At 39.8% G+C, this 23,386-nt stretch overlaps 2 long non-coding RNA genes across 2 annotated transcripts; both read left to right on the top strand.

The window, feature by feature from the left end:
- Window positions 1-9,671: 9,671 nt before the first annotated feature.
- On the top strand, window positions 9,672-12,586 carry LOC148321071 (uncharacterized). The gene is made up of 4 exons (XR_015846795.1): window positions 9,672-9,733; window positions 9,874-9,945; window positions 10,058-10,284; window positions 12,474-12,586. It is a non-coding gene; the product is annotated as an uncharacterized LOC148321071 (long non-coding RNA).
- Window positions 10,778-12,284, top strand: LOC148321072 (uncharacterized). The gene is made up of 3 exons (XR_015846799.1): window positions 10,778-10,833; window positions 11,961-12,076; window positions 12,164-12,284. It is a non-coding gene; the product is annotated as an uncharacterized LOC148321072 (long non-coding RNA).
- Window positions 12,587-23,386: the final 10,800 nt, after the last annotated feature.

Here is a 23,386-nt window from a genome sequence, read left to right as displayed (position 1 = left end):
TTCAGGGTGTACCCCGCCTACTGCCCGATGATAGCTGGGATAGGCTCCAGCAGCCCCCGTGACCCTTGTGAGGACAAGCGGTACTGATAATGGATGGATGGATGAGTAGTTTCAAAGTAGCAGTGCAACTCTGCATATTCTATAGTTTCTGGTTCCATTAAAAACTCGCTAAACATTTACACGCTTGCGCTAAACATCAATGCATATTGTGTCTGTGGATGGCTGCAGCACCACACAAGTGTACAGAGACATGGCAGAAATAAAAAAAACAAGATAAATATCAAATCGAATCGTGCTTGAATGAATTGTTAATTCTCGACCAGAATGACATTGATGCATATAACATGTGTTCCCTTGCATTAAGCATTGCAATATAACCCAGTTTTCTTTCTGTTTTGTTCTTCTGTGTCAGCCTCTGTCAGTTCTGTTCGCACACGCATCATTTTCGCAAACATACAAATGTTTTTTTTAGCTTTTTTTCTATTTGGTCCACATTAGATACGTCCAATTCGCATGGTGCGGCTACGTGGGGCCCCGCCTGTGCCCATGCGCAACGTGACCATAAAAAAAGTAAGTACATCATTTATAGTTTTCCTTTTTATGCATTTCAATTATACACCCTGAATATGCATTTTTCTAACTATTGCAGAACGATGTGGAGGTCAAGATAGGCATTTGGCGGGAGGCCAATTTGGTACATCTAGAGGTTGGCAATGGATATATTTTCACCCACTTAAAGGCCAAGATGAATCATTTCGGGTTGACCCTCAGCACGACCCAATTTACAGAAATTGCAGTGAGTAAATTATTGCCTCTCGGTCAATGGTACTCAAAAGGTCGCTACATATCTGTGGTGCCCGTACTAAGGCCCTTTTTACTATCAACCCAGAACAGGTGTTCCCAACCCTTATATAGACTTATTAATTCATAACTTAAAGAGATGAGTTTAATGTATCCATCCTAATGTATTTGTTTGTTTTTCACAGAGCTGTTTGGTTTTATCATTTGTTCAAATTTATTGATAAAATGGAAATTGAATTAGATTTCCGTTTCTACTTAGTACTTTTGTTGTTTTAAACACATTTGCATATGAGAATATATGACTGTTACTAAGACCGGGTGTCCATAAAATAATTTTACAAATCTAAGATTTCTACAAAGGCACTTGAGCCATAGCCAGATTTGTTTTCTTGTAATCATTTGTTGTCAGTTTTGTTTTTGTGCTCATATACTTGATTTAATACACCTCTACATGGGCACCGTTAGAGGCCCCAAGTGCATGAAGACGATTCCCCGATGTCTTGTCATGTTTGCTGTTGCATGTAACATCAGGCGTCTCCTGTAAAATGGATTGTCGGATGACAAACAGGTACCCAGGCTGATGACAGATGATGAATGACGGACTGGCAAACTTAAGTAAAATGCCCACCTCTGCAAACTGCCCAAAATAATGAATTCTTAACATTTTAAAATGACGTGATGGACACCCTGTATATTACTATGTAACATAATTGTTATTGTTGCATACAGGGAAGATGGAAACAGTTTAAAAAATGAAGGCTGCATTCATAAATTAATTGTAGGAGTGTGTTTGCTGCATCTCAAAACAGACTGACCATTAGTAGTTGTGGTGTCAAGATTAACTAATCAATTCAAATTAAACAACAACTTTGCAAGTCAACAAGTAATCATCTCGAGCCATTGTTTAATTTAAAATTGTCCAAATCATCTGAATTCAGCCTACTAACAGTAATTATTCTCTGATTTCTGGAGTCCTTCATGAAAGCAGTAAGCAGTAGGTTAAGTAATACTCAGCCAAGTACAAAGTGCTGGAAAAAAAATACAGGATTGTACTGAGTTATTTCCCGTCTTTGGTAAAAGTGGTTTCTAAATCACTAAAACCATTTTTCATCAACAGGGCTGCAACTCCACCATAACATTAAATATACTCGGATTTAATGTTATGAACGACAACGTTGAGGTAATGGACCTCAACGGGGACCCGACCTCCATTCCAGTCAATGTCTGGAAGGAATGCTTTGAGGAGCCACCAGCTATACCGCCAGCAGGGCTGGCTATTGAGGCTACTATGACAAATGGCATGATAACACACATTCACATATAATACACCCTTGCACACACACACACACGCACCCCCCCCCCCACACACGCACACACACACACTTCACATTAAATAAAAAGAAAACAATTGTCATTTTTTGAGTGTCACTTTATTTTAAATGTTATTAATGTGTCATGTATTTCTTTTGCGTAAAAATGAAAAGTTTGAGGAATCATTTTGAGGCTAACCCTATTTTCATGGGTTTCAGCTTTGATTTTTGATGAATAGTGAATAATACAGTTCAGTGCTTATTTAATTGACTCCATTAGCAAACAATCTAACATTATCAATCATTACTACACAAAACGTAACGTTTAATATGTTCATATCAGTGGCGGGCCGTCAAGGCCTTCTCTGCTGGCCTAACATAATCAAGAAAAAATGATTTTATTCTCCACATTGATGTCATGTTTGAGCCAAGCGTTGTCTTTTTAGGTGTGAGTATTAAAGGAGTGGAAGAGTTTAAACCTGGCTAGTTTTATTCGGTGTCCTGCATCTTGTGTCACTGTTATTCTGTGGAATGCTGAGTGTGTGGCTGGTGAAGTTGGAAAAAGAAAGTGAAAGAATGTGAGGTTTGGGAGGTTTTAGGTCGGTGCCTGGCGCAGACAGATACCTCGAGGGGGAAGGGATGCACAAGAAACTGGACCCTTCAGCCACAAGCAGGAGGGGCCACCACTTGAAGAAAGACCAAGAGAAGCAAGCTAAAGTTAACTGCAGCATACACATAGCCAATAGAATCATGCCAGGATGCCTTTGTCTCTGTGTCATTTGCATATTGTGTCTATAAATTAATGCTGAACAGCGAAGACAAAGAGAGCTGTATTGAGAGGGACCCAAACTCAAGTTGTAGATTTGTGTGTTAGGAATAAATCCACTCGTGTGTGAAAATGCCGGCTTCCTGATACCTTTCTATTGCAGAACGAGCGCGCATATTGTTGGAAGAGTGAGAGTTGGGTAAAGTCACAAATTGGAGTCAGATTATTAATTTGAGTTTGCATTGGTTTAAAATTAAATTCTAACATTGATTTAAAGATAAATTCCAACAGTATTTATCCAATCAGAATTACGCTAGATATCTTTTGCTCAACTGCAAGTCATTGCATTTGGGTAGCTGAAGAATTTGGTCTGTTTCACATTTAATGAATGAACAAGGTATTTTATTTTAACTCATAGTGACTTCTGTGTCAAATACAAATTTTCTGGGTTCAGCTGGTGAGTACAACAAAGTAATTAAAGCCATTCCTGCCACCTTTAAAGCAATGACTCAACAACTGGTGGTGTATCAGAATGTGTCGGACATGAGCCCTCTGTCTGTGGAGGGATTCAATTTTGATAGTAATCAATTTTCCAATAAATTTATTGGAACGGTCGGTTTTCACTCAAAGATGCTATCCTTACCTTGAAAAAAAAAATATGATCTACGTGTTTTCAGTCCTGCTGAGGCAAAAAAAATTAAGGAAACAGTATTTATCATATCCAATCCCTCAAAAAGCTGAAGATCCTTGGCTGACATGACGAATAATAATGCCCAGAGATTGTTTAGTTTAATGGAACATTTTGCCCTTCTAGATTGAGATCCGCACATTGTTCTTACCTGTTTTTTGTTTTATATATTTATTTATTTTATTTCTTTCTTTTTATTGTTTTGCTTTCCTAACTCACGTTGTTCAACAAAGCAGCTTTATTCAATATGTGCCTTAATTTTTGGTATATTTCAACATTAAAATAAAAAAATTATAATTATAATAGTTGTGCGTCTTTTGTCAAAGTTAATGAGATATAAGTTTTAATATTGCGATAGCCAATTAGATCACCAGTTGGTTACAATGAGCCTTCTTGGTAGCCTTCCGCTGAAGATGATGAAGCGTCTTGTGATCGAATACTTACTGGTGAGGAGGAAGCGCTATGCCGAATCAACATAACTGGTGACCGTTCGAAAATCTAAAATATATTCTTGTTTTTTAAAACCATGGTGGCTGAAGGTGGGAAAAGTGTGGGTTAATTGAAGATACACTTGTGAGGACTTTTTCAAGACGGACCTTTCAAGAGAAGCTATATCGTCCAACACTCGCTCAGTGCCGTGTAAGTGTGTTTCTTGATATTGTTTATCCACCCGTTGTGGAATAAATGATGGTATGATGAGGGGGATTTATTCAAGTAGGACTTCACTGAAGGCCCAGGTGTGAAATGCACGGCCCTCCACTGGTTCATATAATATTTGAAACTCAATTAACAGTTACATGTGCTATTTCAATATAAAACAATTCTCAACTAAAAAAGGACAATCTGAATTATTTTTTTATTGCACAGGGAAGCCATCTCCCGGTATTTTACTTTTCAGTCTTCATGGGGAAACAACGTTAAACAATTTTCATTCAACTTTATTCACTTTGATTTCATATCATTCAATTTTATTCACTATGATTCTAATTCATTCAATATTTCTGTGTCATTTAGTATTTTTCAAAAACATTCAGTGTCATTCAAAATCATTCAATGTTATTCAGTACCATTCAGTTGTTCAATGTTATTTACTTCAATTTAAAATGATTTAAAGTCATTCAGTTTTCATATTATTCACTTTGATTTAATATCATTCAACTTTATTCACTTTGATTTTATATCATTCAATTCCATTTATCACTGCCTTTCCCCATTTTCATTCAATGTCATTTACTATAATTCAACATTATTCATTATTTTTGAACATTATTCAACATTTTTCAACATTATTCAATATTTTTTTTCTATTTAATCCATACTTGGAGGTTCTTGGTTCGATTCTCGCTCGGTTGAATATTTTCCACCATCATTCAAGATCCTTCCACCTTCCATGAATCACTGCCTTTCCCCATTTTCATTCGATGTCATTCACTATTATTCAATATTTTTCAATATTTTTTCTATTTAAATCATGATGATTCAATATAATTCACTATTATTCACTGTCATTCAAATCATTCAATTTCATGCACTATGATTCAAATTCATTCAACATTTCAGAGTCATTCAATATTATTCAAAAACATTCAGCCTCATTCCAAATAATTCCACAAAAAATATTCCAGCCTTTCGCCTTCTGTTAGAATAATATTTGGAGGTTATTATACATTTGCCATGACGCAACTTTATTTCAATACATGGTGCACATATCATGTTGAAAAGAAGGGCGGTGGCACTTCTTCAGAAATGAGGATGAAGTAAACAACATCGTGATGAGTCCTGATAAAGAAGTTGGCCTCAAAGTCTGAAGCAAGCAACATCGTGCTAGGTCCTGATAAGAGATGCTGACGTCAAAGTCAGCTGCGACCCACGACGACACACCAATGATAAACCGGACCAAACCAGCTTTTGAGAAGACGAACTGTACCACCCTTGAATGTAATCTGATTTCTCGAAGTGTAATCTGATTCCTCGATGTTATAAAAGGGAATGTATGAAAAACATCGATGAACAGAAGGGAGATGAAGTTGCCAAATAAACTTTGTTAACCTTTCTGTCTCCACTTGGGCTGCGTGTCTCTCTTTTCAGCTATGAACCCTATATGTCAAATTGGCGAACCTGACACCTTCACACGCAATTTCTTCAGGAATTGCATTCTCTAGTTACTAATGTTTTCAATAATTTGAAGGCTCAAAATGTTAGAAAATAGCAACAGTACGTTTGACAAAGTGCAAGTGCATGAAGATGTGGAAGAATCATCTGAGGAAAAAAAGAAGAAAATCCTCTCGTGAAAGATTCGTTATTCTACTTTTTTCTTCCTCGCCTTTTTTCGGTGCATAACTACGACCACAGTTTTCATCCGATTTTCACCGTTCCAACTTCGTTCTATTCCAAAAATTCACACAAAGCGTGCTTCCATTTTTCATGTCTTCACCTATTTCCCATAATTCACCATTTCATGTTATTCACCCCCAAAAATTCCATTCATTTCCAATGGTAGATTGAACATTTCACTATTAAATGCTTCATATTTGATATTTAACTCATTCAAGTCATTCATTTCACATTGTCGTATCCCCTCTCACACTTTCACCTCATTCACCCTTCAAAAATTCATCCATTTATACATTCCCAATTGCACACTTTCTACACACTACAGCTTCCCCATTTTTCATCATCTCACTGTTCCAACTTCAATCCATTCTTAAAATTCACGCCATTCAGGCTTCATTTAATGTGTGTGTGTTGCAAGTGGGAATGTCGAATTTTCATGACCTACACAAGTTCAACACATTTAAATAAGTCATAAATGTAGCATATGAGAATAGTAAACACAATCACATGTCTTTACTGTGCGAACTACTACTAGTTTCATTTGGGAAATTTATTTTGTTTAATAAATCCAGTGACAAACATGATGTGAGGGTTTTGGTATGGAGGTTGAGTGGGAGGAGGACCCAGATACAGTGAAGTGAGGCAGGAGTAACTTAATGTAAATTAAATGTAAAGAAAACAAAACACACAAGGTATGGGGAAAAAACTAAAATATCAAACGCACAAAACAACAGGGATCAAAAAAACACAAAGACTTGTCTTATTTCGACAAGGCGCGACAGGCAGGACAACTAACTGGGACACTGAACCAAAGAGAACTGAAAGCAAACAAGGAACTAAATACAAACAAAGTAACGAGACAACAAGGAACACCTGGACAAGACACAAAGGGCTGGAGGGAGCTGATTGCTTCATGCAACGGAATGGGGCGACAAGCACAGCTGGACACAATCAGGTTGAACAAGAGACACACACCAAACACAAGGAAAAACATAAAACTAAATACTAAACCAAAAACAACATACATACACCATGACATATGAACCTGTAATTAATTGGCATTTTGCTACCACGACATATTCCAATCCTTCATACTTCTGGACCACACTAAGTCAAACTTTTTCAATGCGATTTCTTGAATTAATTCAACGCGATGATGTACAAGCTGGGAGGATCGCCGGGGATGATCGTGATCGGACTGCCACTTGTGGGGTTGTCCTGCCCATTATGTGGGATGAGTATATGTGGAGTGTGGCCACTGGCGAAACACTTTGTATATAGACATGTGACGAAAAGACTGGTATTTAAATGTCAGAAATGTGACAGGAGATCCAGCAACTGCCACTCCATTGCTTGTCACGTCACAAAGTATTATACGAAAAGGCCGGATGATAAGGGAAAAGAATTCCAGTGTGGAGAATGCAGTAAAGTCTTCGGGAAGAAGTTGGGAGTCACACAGCACACCAGAATGGTCCATCCAGAAAAGTGGAATGAGAGATTGAAGACTCGGATGATGGCGAAAAAGGAGAAGATCAAAGTTTCGAGACTGTGTATAGCCGAGGAGGTGGCGACGCTATGTGAGATGATCCGGAAAGGAGGGGCATCAGTCTCCACCTTTGAGAAGGTCGCTGTTGAAGTTGGAAATGGAAAATTGGCAGAGCAGGTGAGGAACAAATGGAGGAGCCTGCATAGGGGCGCGGCAAGCGATGGCCCGGATGCCCAAGTGCCCACGGTGATATGTGAAAGACACAAACAGAAAAGTGATGCGGAGATGGTGCCCCCATATGAAATGGTTGCCAGGACACGTGAGAGGCTGGAGAAGGCGGGCAGGGGGAAAGTGGGTGATGAGTTCAGGGCCATTGCTGCTTTGGTTTAGGATGTAGACCAGGAGCCTGGGCTGGTTGAATCCTCCGCATTGGAATTGGTTAGCCTAATAGGTGGGAAGTGTGAGGTTCGGAAGAGACGATGAGAAAGAAGATCTCCCGAAGGGGCAAGCGCTGGCTGCCAAAGAAGTCCTCTTCTGAAAGGGATTTGAACAAGAAAGTGCAAGATTTGTACATGAAAGACAAGTCTAAGTTGACAGACTTCATACTGGAAGGTGGCGAAATGAGAGACTGCAAAATCCCTATGGAGACGGAGTATGAGGACTTCAGAAAGAGGTTGGAAACGGAGAAGCCTTTTGAAGGACTTGGGAGATTCAGCTCTGGAGAGAGAGCGGATTACGATAGCCTCTACCAACCCATCCTGTCAGGCCAAGTCAAGACCGACTTAGCCAAAATGAAGAATAGCTCAGCGACGGTCCCGGACAGGATCAGCAAGAGGGCCTTGCTAGGCTGGGACCGAAGTGGGAGGCAACTGGCAAGGCTGTTCACCACATGGTTGGTCCAGGGTGTAATACCTAAGGCGGTGAAGGAGTGGCGGACTAGGCTGCTCTAAAAAACCACTGATGTGAAGAAACTGAACCTCCTAAATGCATGGAGGCCGGTGACTATTGGCTCGCTAGTGTTGCGGCTGTTTGGTCTAATTTTTGCGAAACGACTAATGAAAGCGTGCCCAGTCAATGTTAGACAAGTCAATGCTGTAGCGGCCCCTTGGACTTGAAATAATGGCGCAGAGTTTCAACTGGTGTCGAGAAACCTTTATTGCTGAACAACGGTCACGCATACTGCACCGTGAAAACTATAGAGCATAAAAAACACAAACTGTAACAGTAGTTTCCAAAATAATTCACATTTTTAGTACATTTAGTATTTTATGCATCGTCATACCTCGTTACGCTTTCCAAGGGCGCTAATAAACGGTTGTCTTTGCCTGGGACAGACGTTGATTCGTGGCGTCGCGACCCGGTGTACTGTCAAAATGTCCTACACATCTAGACGTCCTACCAATGCCTAGTGCGCGCGCATGCGCATAACGCGGATTGTTATTTCGCGGGAAGCGAGTTGCTTTTTGTCCTACCCATAGTGATTTCGCGGGGAAGTTAGTTGCGTTTTGTCCTACCGATAGTGATTTCGCTGGAAGTTTGCAGCATTTTTTCCTACATCTGCATTGTGCGGTGAAAAGCAGTGAGTACTTAATGTTTTCATTTTCATTTGAGTCTTATTTGACGTATTCATTGTCTCAAAATACTTTCGGCGTGTGTTTCAGTTGCCTACATTTCTCACGCAGTTTATGTATACCATACTCGTTTGATATCGCCAGTAAATGTTCTCTTTGTAGTAATTCTGTGTTTCATTGTTGGTGGTTTTACTTAATTAGAAAGAAAACAAAAACAATGATCCAGTAAAAATGACTGAATATAGCCACTTAAAGTTAGTACTTCCAAACCTTATACAGATATGGCCTGACTGAGTATGCAGTTATGTATGTGCTCCTTAATGTTTCCTACTTTGCTTGTTAATTCATGTCAACTGTATCAGAAAAAAAATAGTTTGCAACAGTCATTGTAGTTATGGAGGAGAAGTGGGACGAAGTTTACAATCTTCTTCTTGCTGGAACATACCCACCTGGGTATGATAAAAGCAAGAAGCAAAACCTAAGAAGGTATGCCTCAAAATTCACTCTAAAAGGTCAGTATTTTCATTGTAACCAATCCCACGTGTAGCTCAGATCATTAGCAATTTAAAGTTATTAAGATTCTTATTTTTTCCTGATATAGACGGTGAACTCTTCTTTTGCTCCAGGAGAGCAATTAAAACTCAAGAGGAGTACAGGAGGCTCTTCGAAGAGTTTCACTCTTCTCCTATTGGAGGGCACACTGGCACCCTTAAACCACGCAGTGCCTTATGTTGCCGATTTTATTGGCACGGCATGACTGTCGACATTGAGAAATGGGTATGTGGTACTATACCTTTCTGATTTGTTTGAGCAACATTTGAACATGCATAAACACAGATTTACTGCAAAATAGATTTTGTCTTTGTGTATAGATTTTCGTGTTTGTATATCTGTCTTTGCTATGAATCTTTCCTAAGATCCAGGAATGTGACAAGTGCCAAAAAGTTGGCAAACCTCTCACTGTTGCGCTCCCACTGCAGTGTATTAAGGTGAGTTGTAATCGTCTTAAACAATAGTGTCAATGTAAACATTTCCAAAAATTATTTGTGGATGTATGTATAGCTGTATATATGTATATTTATTTATTTTATCAGGTGTCAGGTGTCTGGGAGCTCGTTGGCATCGATCTTACTGGACCACTTCCAAAGACTGCCAGTGGGTTCCAGTACATCCTGACTGCAACGGACTATTTTTCTAAATGGGTCGAGGCATACCCATTGGGAACGAAATCTGCTGCTGAAGTTGGTCTGAATATTTGCAAAATAATATACAGACATGGGTGCCCTGCAAGAATCCTGTCAGACCAAGGCAGAGAGTTCGTCAATGAAGTAAGCCTATTTATGAAAAATGCTCATGTTTGGCAAATTATTTTAGGATCTGCTTCAGTGATCATAAAGGAACACACCAACATTAAATGCTTATCCTTTGTGAGTGATTGTTGTACATACAGTTTGTCAACCAGGTTTGTGTTTCATGTGTGTATGAGTGATTTATTTACAAATTAGTTTCAATTGTCTTGAAGCTCAACACCAGGCTCTGTGAACTCCTGAAGGTAGAAAGGGTAGTCACAGCAGCATATCATCCGCAGACCAATGGTCTTGATGAAAAGACCAATGACAACATAAAAAGGTATGCTTTTCATTTCATATTGCAAATATCTGTGCCTTTCACAATTTCACATGTTTTGTTTCACTATATCTGCTTTTAGAGCCCTGAGGAAATTGGTTAATGCGCAGCAGAATGACTGGGACTTATACTTGGATGCCACCCTGTTCTCGTTGCGATCCAAAGTACACACCACCACCAAATATTCACCGTTTCACCTGATGTATGGGAGGGAAGCACGATTTCCAGCTGAAGTTCCTGCTGAATTGCCAGTGAGTCATTTGAGTCCTTTCTCAACTGTCACAGAGATGTAATTATCAGTTACACATATATTTTTTTAAGTTAGCAGGTACTGTAAGTGTTATATTATTATAAAAGTTGTTGCTTTTGTTCTTTTCTATTCTGACATACACATAGCCCTAGTCTATTTTATTTTCACGTACTTGCTTAAATTATTCATTGTATTAGACAATAAATGAAAGTCTCATGCTGTGCTTCAGCTAATTCTCATTTTATGATTGTTAAAAAAATTACAGATTTCCACCATCATACTCCCAGAGGAAGGTTATTATGGTGAGCTCAATCATTCTCAAAAAGTTGCTCGTGAGGAAGTCTGTGGAGGAAAATGTAAAAAAGAGTCAAGAAAAGCAGATGGAAGCATATGCTAAAAGGGTCCACAAGAAATACAGAGATGTGCTGTACAAGGCTGGTGACGAAGTCCTTCTCCTAAATATGCAAAAGCGTGGGAGAAAAGGTGGAAGGCTACAGCCAGATTTAAATGGTCCCTATATTATCCAAAGCATATGTGGCAAACGCGTGACATTGCAGAATGCTGATGGGAAGATTTTACAGACTCAGTACAACATTGTCCATATAAAACCATATAAAAGACCTGATGTGAAAAGCTATGCCTCAACACAAAGCCCAGTTCAAGATGAACCAACCAGAATCTCAGTAATTCAATTTGCGCCCCGAACTGTTCCCCCTAGTAGAGAGGTACAGCCGGTTAAAGTCCCATCTGAGAATCCGCCCTTTGCACAATTCAGCACACAAGACAAAGGTGACCTTTTTTAAGAAAAATTGTTCTTGACCATTCGGTCGTCTGTTGCTGGTTTGGGCATCATACCTGGTTAACTGTTGCATGACTAGGTTTTGCCAGTAAAAGTTGGCCGATGTTTGACCTTGAAGAGTTATTGTTTGGTGAATGGGAGTTTTAAAGGTTGTCGGTGGTCCATAAAATAAGTCATGGAATGCTTTGTGACGTTCAGCTTTCGCCTGTTGGGTTTGAGTTCAGTTTTGGCCCGTTGGCCTTGACTTCCCCTTTGGCCTGTTGGGCTTGAACTATTTTGACAGTTTCATCTAAAGTGTAATTTCTAACTTAATCATAACTTTCTTTTAGTACACAGGCTCTGGACCGCAAATGACGATGGTCGTGTGGAGGCAGTAGTCGGTACATTCAAAGTTTATGATACATCATTCAGAACGCTTCATGGAACCAAATGGCTGGCAGATGAAGTAAAAGCTCCTATTGTTTTTATCACAGTTGATCGTAATTGTATTTTTGCAGTATGATGCATATACATTCCTTTGCTCTCAATTTAGGTCATTGATGCATACCTGCACTGCCTCATTATGGAACACAAGGCAAGTAAAAAAATACGAATTTATTATATTACATAGAACCTTTTTACGTGTAATGGACATTTATGCACACACACACACATACATATACATATATATATATACATACATACATATGTATATATGTGTGTGTGTATATATGTATATATATATATATATGTGTGTATATATATATATATATATATAAATATAAACTATTTTTCTTAAATGGATACAATTTTATTGCATCTATAAAATTAAATAAGAATGTCCACAAAATCATGTATTGCAGTTTGCCGAAAACTTCATATTGTTTGGTGAGATAAAGGGGGTGCTGACCGCAGCAGAAGCTGTTGAGCAGGCTCGAAGACAGATAGCTTGTACCCTGATAGAACATCAGGGTAAGTTTGGGACAGCTTTTATAGTTTATAGCTAGTTTTGTAACCACAACATGAATTACACAAATCACGTATTTATACCGATTAACAAAATGCCCTTGCGGTTTTTGTAGGCAACGCGGAAGACTACTGTGTGGTGTGCTCCATGATAGAGAGTGATGGAGAGTTCAGCATGATTGAAATTGTATATATATATATGATTGATTTCAAATTTTCATATGCATTGTTTTTATGTGTGCTTGTTTTTTACTTTTTAGGTGCAGTGTCATAAATGTACCAGGTGGGCCCATTTTCAATGTGCCCAATTTGTCCCCCAAGATGACCAGTCACACAGTGACTATTGTTGTAATAAATGTAAATATTTGTGGACAAAACACTGTGGAGTTTGTTCTTCCATCTACTGTCTTCTCCCAATTGTTTAATTAATCCCATTAAACTGTCAGAACGTCCTACCTGTATATATGTGTAAATATCCTGCATAAATTAAACTGTCAGAACGTCCTACCTGTATATAAGCGTAAATATATCCATAAATTAAACTGTCAGAACGTCCTACTCGTATATAAGCGTAAATATATCCATAAATTAAACTGTCAGAACGTCCTACCTGTATATATGTGTAAATATACTCCATAAATTAAACTGTCAGAACGTCCTACCTGTATATAAGCGTAAATATACTGCATAGAATATCTGAAAGCGCACGGTGTAGTACTTTGGCTGTCAAATTCGCTTCCGGTAGATTTGTCAGAACAGGCTGTCGAATCAGCCTACGGTAGGACGATTCGAGCGGGTAGGACATTTTGTCAGAACACCAGAAGTTAAATAAAGAAAACGAAGAAGAAATGACCCCCCAAAACAAACACGGAAATGCCACTAGGTGGCACTGCAGGTCCACAACCTCCCATCCACACACATAAACGAAACAACAGCAATGCACCTTATTGGGCATTTACAAATGCTTCAAGAGGTTGTGGTGAAAACCTCTTGATATTGAACAAGATAATTGAAGGAGCAAGGTTGAGTGGTGATGCTGTGGCAGTGGTCTTTATCGATTTTGCGAAGGCCTTTGACTCCGTGCCTCATGAACATATCCTGTGTGCTCTGAGGCAGAAGGGAGTGGACAATCATGTTGTGGAGTTAATCCAGAACTCCTATGTGGACTGCTCGACCAGAATAGGTTGTGGGAGGGCCACATCCCTGCCTATTAAAATGAAGGTTGGAGTAAAGCAAGGTGACCCCTTGTCCCCACTGCTCTTAAATCTTGCTATGGATCCTCTCATCCATACACTGGAGGTGGCTGGTTCTGGGCTGGCTTGAGGTGAGCATATAATAATAATAATTTGCCCTTTATTAGTCCCACAATGGGGAAATTCGAGATTCGAACCCAGGCCTCCTGGGGAGACTGGGTCCTGAACGCGGCGCCTTAGACCACTCGGCCATCCTGCTCACCACGCTGGCATTCGCCGATGACTTGGTTCTGGTGAGTGGCTCGAGAGGTGGCATGGAGGGAAATATAAAGATATTGGAAGAGTTTTGCGGTACAACTAGCCTAAATGTCCAACCCAAGAAGTGCTATGGGTTTTGGATGCAAGGTGGAATCATAGGAACAGAGGATACATGGGTATTGCCTCTCCAGCATCTCACACCTGTCAGAATGAAGTGCTTTGAGAGACTGGTTCACTCTCACTTCCTTTGGTAAACACCTCAAAACCTGGCTTCTTGAGAATCAAGTCTGTAATCACATTTCTTCTCAGTTTATATGATTACCATTGAGTAGCAAACCCTCTGTTTGTAATTTATGTTTATGAATATGTCTTTGGAATTGTCTGTCGCGCTGTAATCTGTTTTTTTTTTCTTTCTAGTGTGTACACAAACATCCGCGTACTAACTGAAGTGCAATAAGATTTTACAACTTGAGACATCAGCTGACTTGTAGCATTTTAACAGTTAAGCACTTTTGCACTACAACACATTTTGGGGAAACGTAAAAAAACATTCGGTGATGGGGAAGTTGTGAGGGAGTGCTTTGGCTGCCAGGATGGCCGAGTGGTCTAAGGCGCCGCGTTCAGGACCCAGTCTCCCCAGGAGGCCTGGGTTCGAATCTCGAATTTCCCCATTGTGGGACTAATAAAGAGCAAATTATTATTATTATTATTATTATTTAATGCGGTTGCTTGCACAAACATTATTTAAAGGAAAACACAAAACCCAGATGTGTGAAATAATCTACCAAATCCCAATTGCCCTGACTCCGTTCCAACCCAGATTTAAATCACTGGCAGGGCAGTCACAAACTCATTTTTCACATTAAGAGAAGTTAAAAAAATGTTCAAAAGAAAAGGTGGTGTCAAAGCTCATTTTGAATTAGTTTTTCATGAGGACAGCCATTTTTATTGATTGTGTACTCAACATGTTGACCTGCTTTACTTGGATAATTAGGCTTATCGGTTTTTTTTAGGCTGACAACTCTTTGATTAAAGAAAAAAAGGTAAGAAATATTAACTCAATGCTTAGCACTTGATATATTTCTGCAGGAGATATTTTCCTGTTTTTTCTGGAAGTGGCACCCTTAAGTTTCTTGAGCCACATTTTCTTGAATGTGAAATAAACGCCTTATATTTGTTTGACTGGCAAAGGTGTTGAATGGGAACATTGTTAAATATTTAGTATATGAGTGCACTCTGTTGAAAATAACTAAATATTGAAACTATATAAAAATTTGAACATAGGCTAGACATTAAGGGAAGTTGGACTTTGGTTCGGACGTTTTAATTAGAAGAAATTTTAGTCGTGGACCTTTGTGACTTTTAATTGAATACCTCTGGTGTAGTGGTACACTTGCCCGAGTTGTGTGCGGGCAGCGTGGGTTCAGTTCCCACTCAGTGACGGTGTCTATGTCTGCCCTGTGACTGGCTGGCGACCAGTTCAGGTTGTTGCGTGTCTTTCGCCCCTAGTCACCTGGGATAGGCTCCAGCGCCCTCCTGTAACCCTGTACAGGATAAGCGGTGTGGATAATGACATGACATGACATCACTAAAGCGCACGCGCAATGTGCGCTCCATTTTTGGCACACCAGTGAATGACTCTACATAACTTTTTTCGATGATTGATCCCAAGGCAATGTGCAATTGTGTCCGACTTCCTAAGGTGTAGAAGCTTTGGAACAGGCATTAATCACCACTTATAGTACAGATTTAAGGAAATGAAACTTAACACCACCTACAATAAATACAAATATCAATGGGTAGTTTGGGCGACAGGAATGTATTGAATTCACCCCATTCAATTCTGATTCAATAAATGGAGTCTATTTATTGTCAGTTGACATGATCGTGATCAATAGGAACAACTGTCTGCTGAAATATTCGCATCCAAGACAACACCAAATTAATAGTAAATTGAACAGACCGTTCCACCGATTTCTCTTTGACGCGGACTCAATTCAGCAGTACAGCAAAAGCGACATCATATTTCTGCCTCATGAAGTCAGTGTGATGATTTTGAAATTGTCACACCAGTGGTTGAGACTAGAGCGATCATATACGCGCAAAGGTTTGGACTGTCTCACTGGAGGGAGATGATAGAAATCGCCAACAGACAACTCATACATCCCACCAATAGGTAAATTGATGCCTTTGATTTGTTTCAATCTGGCGTTCACATTTGCAAAAAGGTCTTTCAACAACATGGAAATGTTATCAATGAAGTGTATTTCGGCGATTGACAGCGCTGCTCTGACTTTGTCCAGTTTATTGCCCAGGCCATGATATGGGGGTTTCAAACTGTCCCAGAAATGTAGAAAGGTGCTGTGGCGGCTGCGAGAATAATTGTTGGCTTGGAAATGTCTGCTCCCTCAGCCGGTCATTGTAGTCTGTGCAATATTTTCGTCGACTCTGCGTGGATACATTTTTAAAAATGTGATTTACCATTTCCAACACCACCATTTATGTAGTAGAAGAACTGCTGTGGCTTTAACACTAGAATGCCTGGGATTTTCTTACTCGCCCTTCCATGACTGAAGGGTGGCCGAATGGCTGTGAGGCTTTGAATTAACAAGTCAACAGCCTACAGTTAGCTTTCTTTTGTAAATGCAGCCATTACCTGCCAGATTAGCGGTGCTCACTGATCAGACACACGGTCCCCCGTGAGCTCCCTCCATCTTTTCAGCTGAATGGCAATTCATGAGGTTTCATGGATAGATACGTTGACCAACAGAAGACTATTTGCTGGGCAAGTCTGCAACTCCACATTGTGTGATGTATAAGCATCAGCAAGTGATTATTTCACACAAAATAATGTCGAAATAGTCAGCAGGCCTCTTCTTTCTTAATACTCTGCAGGTTAGGCCCAACAGAAAATGTGAAGGGATACCCACAAAATTTGACATCAGAGAATGCCTACTCTCATAATGGAGGGCAATTGTTAAACTATGTGATAGGATGAGAAATCCTATTTCTTCTGAGGACAATATTCAAGTTGCCTTGTGCCGGACATTTCTAAGAGACTGAATAATTTTGCTTCCGACAAACAACAAAAGCAGTCACTGCCTGAGTGACTAAAGGTTTATGTTTTTATCTGATCGTATTTTTAATTTTAATGCGGTTTCAAATGTTTGACAAAGTGCTTTGTTACAACTGCAGCTGTAAGGAAAATGTTTTGTCACTAAAGATGCATTGTATTGGATTTATTTGAGTGTTTATTTGCAGTTTGTATGGTGGCCGAGAAAGGTCACAACAATTGCAAAAGTCAAAACACAACTACAGATATACACGCTATTGCAAAACCCACAACAGAAATACAAAAAGCTACAACATTTGAGCCGTAGCGCTATTGCAAAACTACAACACAACGGAAGTGCCGAGGTAACGGAAGTGAGTGAAACTCTTGCGGGATGGGAAAAGATGCAAAGTTGGAATAGTAATGTTCAACCTTAACAATTGTAATGTAAGCCTTGCGTCCACACAATATTATTATCCGCGGAATATTAAGAATAATGAAACAAATTAGACGGGAAGGTTGTGCGAGAATGAAAGAAGCAGACGGAGAAGACAGGGAAGATGAGATCCGTGCGTAACGATCACGAAACACGTTGCTCAGAGCAGACATGTTGTAACAATAAAGCAGATAAAAAAAAAATAATGTCTGACATAATGTCTTTTGAAGACGCTTCAATACTTGATAAAGCGCGATAAATAATTTTTCCAACTTTGCTTATCAAAACCGCAATGGAGTGCCTCGGCCTTGTTTTAGTTAAACATTAACTCAACATTAGCAACGTCTATTTTGTGGCTGGCAAGTGCTAACTGTCCTCTCGAACACGTTGAACCCGTCGTCCGTACGTGCGGACAAACCACTGGAGCATCACAAATAAACGATTTTCAAAACACAGCATAAATTATTATTATTATTGATACAGTGACACAAGCTCCAACAATGAAACAACTTTACTTTTATCACTATTCCAACTTTGTGTCTATTTCCATCCCGCGGGAGTTTCGGTCACTTCCGTTGCCTCTGTATTTCCGTTGTGTTGTAGCTTTTGCATTTCCATTGTGGTTTTACAAAAGCGGGTATTTCAATGTTCGTGTTTTGACTTTAAAAGAAATAAATGATTAAAAAATTCATTTCAAGATAGATGGAGTTTGTAAAAGTGTGGAGTTGTCTCAGACTTGCATATGGATGGACAAACAATGCCGCTTGCTTGCCGTGAAGAGAAGTGAAGCCACCGGCGGTCATCTTAAATTGTTACTCGCTATGCCCGCCTAACTTGCATACGTTGGTTCCTCTGGTGTTTTCACGTCATTTACTTTGTCTGAGGCAAAAATGCCACATACGATGACACCAATAATTCTAGAAGTCCTCCATGTGCATTTCACAGATAAGCAGATTTCAACTGCCAAGTCAGCACGATGCAGCAGGTACAGCTTGAGCAAGGCGCAGTAAAATTCCTCAGGATTTTTATTCTATGAGAAATTGCAGTATTTGATGACAGCAGGTTTTCCTGTCCTTTTCTGCACACATCCCATGATGTTCAGCAGAGGAAAAACATTTTGGCCTTTTCTTTGTTTGCCCTAGAGTCTAGGGCAAACAAAGAAATTGTCTAGAGCCTAGACAATTCTGCATGTTAATGCAAAATCAGCCATGCACATTTCTTCAAAGTCTTTGAGGTCTGCATTTATATTTGTCAGACAAGCCAGACATCCTCACTTCAACAGACTCCTCCTTTTTGTCCTTGAGGTGTGAGAGAGGAAAATTTAGGGTTAGGGTTAACCTAACCCTAATCCAAAGAGAGTATTGTGACTTGCTAAACATTTTACAAAGTTTTCAGAGTCGCAAAACAGCCAAGATCCCAGCTCAACCTTAACAACTTCCTGTCACACATTTTTCCCCCAGTGCCTTGTGCGCTTTGTTTTCTTGACATTTAATTTGCATGGAGTTACTCCTGCCTCATTTCAATGTATATGGTTCCTCCTCCCACTCCAACTCCATACCAAAACCCTGACATAATATTTGTGACTGCATTTATTAAACAAAATACATTTCTCAAATGAAACTAGTAGTAGTTTGCATAGTGCAGCACTAATCCTGCTTTCAGACTGCAGATGAGTGCTTAAGTTTACTAAACTTGGTGTAACGGTTGGGTGGAACTGTAATGGTGAGAAAAGGACCCAAGAGCAATCGGAATATGAGAAGGGGTTTATTTTTGGGGAAGGAAGTGAAGGCAGCGGGTCCAGAGTTCAGCAGGCCAGGCGGTGGAGTGGTGGACGCGGTCCGGTCTTCAAGGGCAGGAGGTGGTGATACGGGGCTTGGCCGGACAGGCAGAAGGCTTGAGGAAGCACACAACAACACGGGGATTAATGCGAGCACAAGAACAGAGGTAACACAGTGCAAATTTATATCTGTCTGATTGCCCTAATAAGCCGCACTTGCTATTGTCAAGTTCAAGCCAGTGTTTCATTTGAGCCAAAGACGCAATGAATTTGACACTGAAGAGATCACAAGAACACCATTGCGAAAAACACATTTGAAGAAGCCACAACTTGTGATCTGAACACAAACACAATTACAAAAGAATGAATGAAAAAAAAGAGAAAAAAAAGGCTATGTATTGAGGAAATGGGGAGGCAGTGGACACAGTATGTAGAATTAGTAAAACTGTGAACACGACAAGCACTGTCGCTTTCCATTAAATGTTATGCGAGCCGCCTCTCTGTCCACTTTTAAAACTCATTTGAAGATACATTTTTTGGGGCTTATAAATCAACATGAGAATGTTGCTGTGCTGCAGTTTTTCTCGTATCTACTTTATATGTCTTAATGTGATATAATTTGAGTTCTATACAGACAATCCCATTGCATTGTATTATATTGTATTATAAGGCCTTATAGAAGACCTCAAATTTAAGAACCAATGGGAAATATATGATGAAGCTACTTTAGCTGACTGTAAGAGAAAAATGTTAGAATACAAAGTGTTGTTGGAATTTATCTTTAAATCAATGTTAGAATTTAATTTTAAACCAATGCAAACTCAAATTAATAATCTGACTCCAATTTGTGACTTTACCCAACTCTCACTCATCCAACAATATGCGCGCTCGTTCTGCAATAGAAAGGTATCAGGAAGCCGGCATTTTCACACACGAGTGGATTTATTCCTAACACACAAATCTACAACTTGAGTTTGGGTCCCTCTCAATACAGCTCTCTCTGTCTTCGCTGTTCAGCATTAATTTATAGACACAATATGCAAATGACACAGAGACAAAGGCATCCTGGCATGATTCTATTGGCTATGTGTATGCTGCAGTTAACTTTAGCTTGCTTCTCTTGGTCTTTCTTCAAGTGGTGGCCCCTCCTGCTTGTGGCTGAAGGGTCCAGTTTCTTGTGCATCCCTTCCCCCTCGAGGTATCTGTCTGCGCCAGGCACCGACCTAAAACCTCCCAAACCTCACATTCTTTCACTTTCTTTTTCCAACTTCACCAGCCACCCACACAGCATTCCACAGAATAACAGTGACACAAGATGCAGGACATCGAATAAAACTAGCCAGGTTTAAACTCTTCCACTCCTTTAGTGTGAAGAAGAAACATTTGTAAGAAACATTTTAAGTTTTATTGACAACGCTCACAGCGGTAAGGATGGCAGGAAAGTCAGCTTTGGTTCATTTGACGCGTTCTAAAAAGGTCATTTCGGTTGAAAACTCCTACAAAGGAGATGAGAAAAAGTCTGATAATAAGATGGTCTTATTTCATAAGACACCTGACTAAGTAGAACGTATATTTTAGCTGAAATGTCCCAGAAGTGGTTAAACGTAGCTGTTCCATGTTCGATGGATGTACAATGGTATTCTGATATTTCTGTTATGTTATATGTGGGGATGACCCAGAGTTACATAAGCAAACTCTGATGTGATCGTACAATACCAAAATTGCGAATCCCAATTACAAATGAAAAGGCATTTGCAAACACCAAGCAGATAACTGAAAAAGGTAATGAGACGTATTTGTGGAGGACGTGTTTTAGATTTGCGTTGGAACTCTCTAATTAGTACTCAAGTGGGTAACTATTGGTCCACAGAAAAAAGTTGCGAGGGATGGTATGTACTTTCATGAAAGGATAGCACTTCGAAAACAAGATTTCCAAATTACGCAAACAAAATTGTGTTGTTGACATTATGAAAAATGCTAATCTTGATAATACATGGATGGATTGGGTGTTTCCTGTGACTAGAGTGGATGATCAACATGTTTTCTATAAAAAAAAAATAGCTCTTGAAAATTTCAATTGTATAAATGTTGCTGACAGACCAGAGCGGTTAGGAACTTTATCAACACCACTGTGTCTGGTTTTGACAGTGGTTGAAATAAACTTCAATCCACAACCAAGAGGGGAAATCTGATAGTGGTGTGGATATGATAGATTGTTCTGCCTTTCAGGCAAAGTTTATTTGTTTATGACGACTTTTATTTTGAAAGGCATGCTTTTATTTTGGCGGATGTAACCTAAATCAGGAAGTGTTAATGGCTCAACTACGTGTGGGAGGGAAATATAGAGTTGTTGAAAGAGAGATGGCTTTTGTTGGAATTTAGCTCTAAATTAATGTTAGAATTTAATCTTAAACCAATGTAACCTCAGATTAGTAATCTGACTCCAATTTGCGACCTTACCCAACTCTCACTCATCCAACAATATGCGCGCTCGTTCTGCAATAGAAAGGTATCAGGAAGCCGGCATTTTCACGCACGAGTGGATTTATTCCCAATACACAGATTTATTACATAATCGCCTGGGTCTCGGATCCCTCTCAATACAACTCTACACCTCTCCTGCCATCCACAGAACTCCACTCTACTTTTTCCGAGTTCCCCAGTAGTGACTTTACAATATGTAAATGACACACAGACAAAAGCATCCTGGCATGATTCTATTGGCTATGTGTATCCTGCAGTTAACTTTAGCTTGCTCTTATTGGTCTTTCTTCTCCCGCCGAATCCCGTGGCTCCTCCTGCGTGCGATCCCCCGATGGCCGTTCCTTCATCCACTGCTCCCGGAGTCATCTCGTCTCGCTCAGCACCGTCTGCTTCTAAAACATTCCATTCTTGCACACCCCTGCAACCAGTTTCGCTCCACCAGTCACACTCTCAGCATTTTACAGTATCACATTTTCATACACTGGATGCAGCAACATCTAATGAACTATGTTAAGATCAAACTCTTATATTTCTTTAATAGTCAAATGTATGAAATCCTTTAAGTGTAACCGAAATTTGGACCATGCTAATGACAAGACCCTCAGGAGAGGAATGCAGGAAGATTGGATCAAGTCTGCAACAAAGGAGGTGTGAACGAGACACCTCTGAAACAATGGACTTCCATGCCGGGACCACAAAAGTGGCTCCTAGCAGTCTACCCTTTGCTCTGTTTAGATTGACTGCCATAATTACATTATCCTTTACTTTGAATCCAACTGCGATCCAGCAGAAGCTATTTACTCCAACAGAAGCAACGCTTGTATGTAACATGTCACATTGTTGTTTGTTTGAATCTAAAGTTAACATTTGAGGGCTTTTGGTTGTATGCCAGTGAATTGCTGTCGAATTATTGGTAGCTTCTGGAGAGTGCCATTCCACAAAATGTACTTGATTGATCGGAAATTGTATGTTTTATATTGTTTGTGTATAAACTTTGCGAACTGTCCACTGTCATGCCAGGGCATCGGTGACGCTAAAAAAAGGGAAAGCAGGGTGGCACGGCCAAAATAATTCAATATACATTGAAGCTATTGGTGGACTAAGTTAGTATAAATTCGTAGCTCAAGTAACAGCAACATTTGAGTCCTCGAACGAAGAACGCAGACAGGTCAATTGCATCCATCACAATGTGCACAAAATTGGGTAATTGGACGCAAAAAGGGTTTGAAACTGTGCATGAAAGGCTATCAGCCAATCCCTTATGGCATTCCGAAACAGGATAGCTGTTGATATGTCGTAGGATGAGAGAGGTGGTGTGCTCTGTTCGGTGAACAATGTTGCACATTTATTCTCAACAACACAACGGCGGGTGGTAGTCAGACCAGGGCTACAGAAGGTCTTCAGACTCTTCATGGTAAAATGAAAGGACATTCTGGTTTTGACGCCACCATGTGAAGTTCCTGGACGAATGCCTTTGGACAACACAAAGCCCTGGTGTCCTTGATTTGGTATCAACCGCTGTTTTTGCGGAATTCTTGATCTTGTGAGGATGCTGTTGTATTCCGTGTCAGCATTCTCTCATTATCAGATTGAAAATCAAAGCAATATTG

Source organism: Idiotropiscis lumnitzeri, chromosome 16, assembly GCF_059441095.1.
Source record: "Idiotropiscis lumnitzeri isolate Australia: NSW breed Sydney's pygmy pipehorse chromosome 16, RoL_Ilum_1.0, whole genome shotgun sequence".
In the NCBI taxonomy this organism is placed as follows: Eukaryota; Metazoa; Chordata; class Actinopteri; order Syngnathiformes; family Syngnathidae; genus Idiotropiscis; species Idiotropiscis lumnitzeri.
The sequence above is the reverse complement of the archived record's forward strand: the minus strand, read 5'-3'. Positions and strand labels throughout refer to the sequence as shown.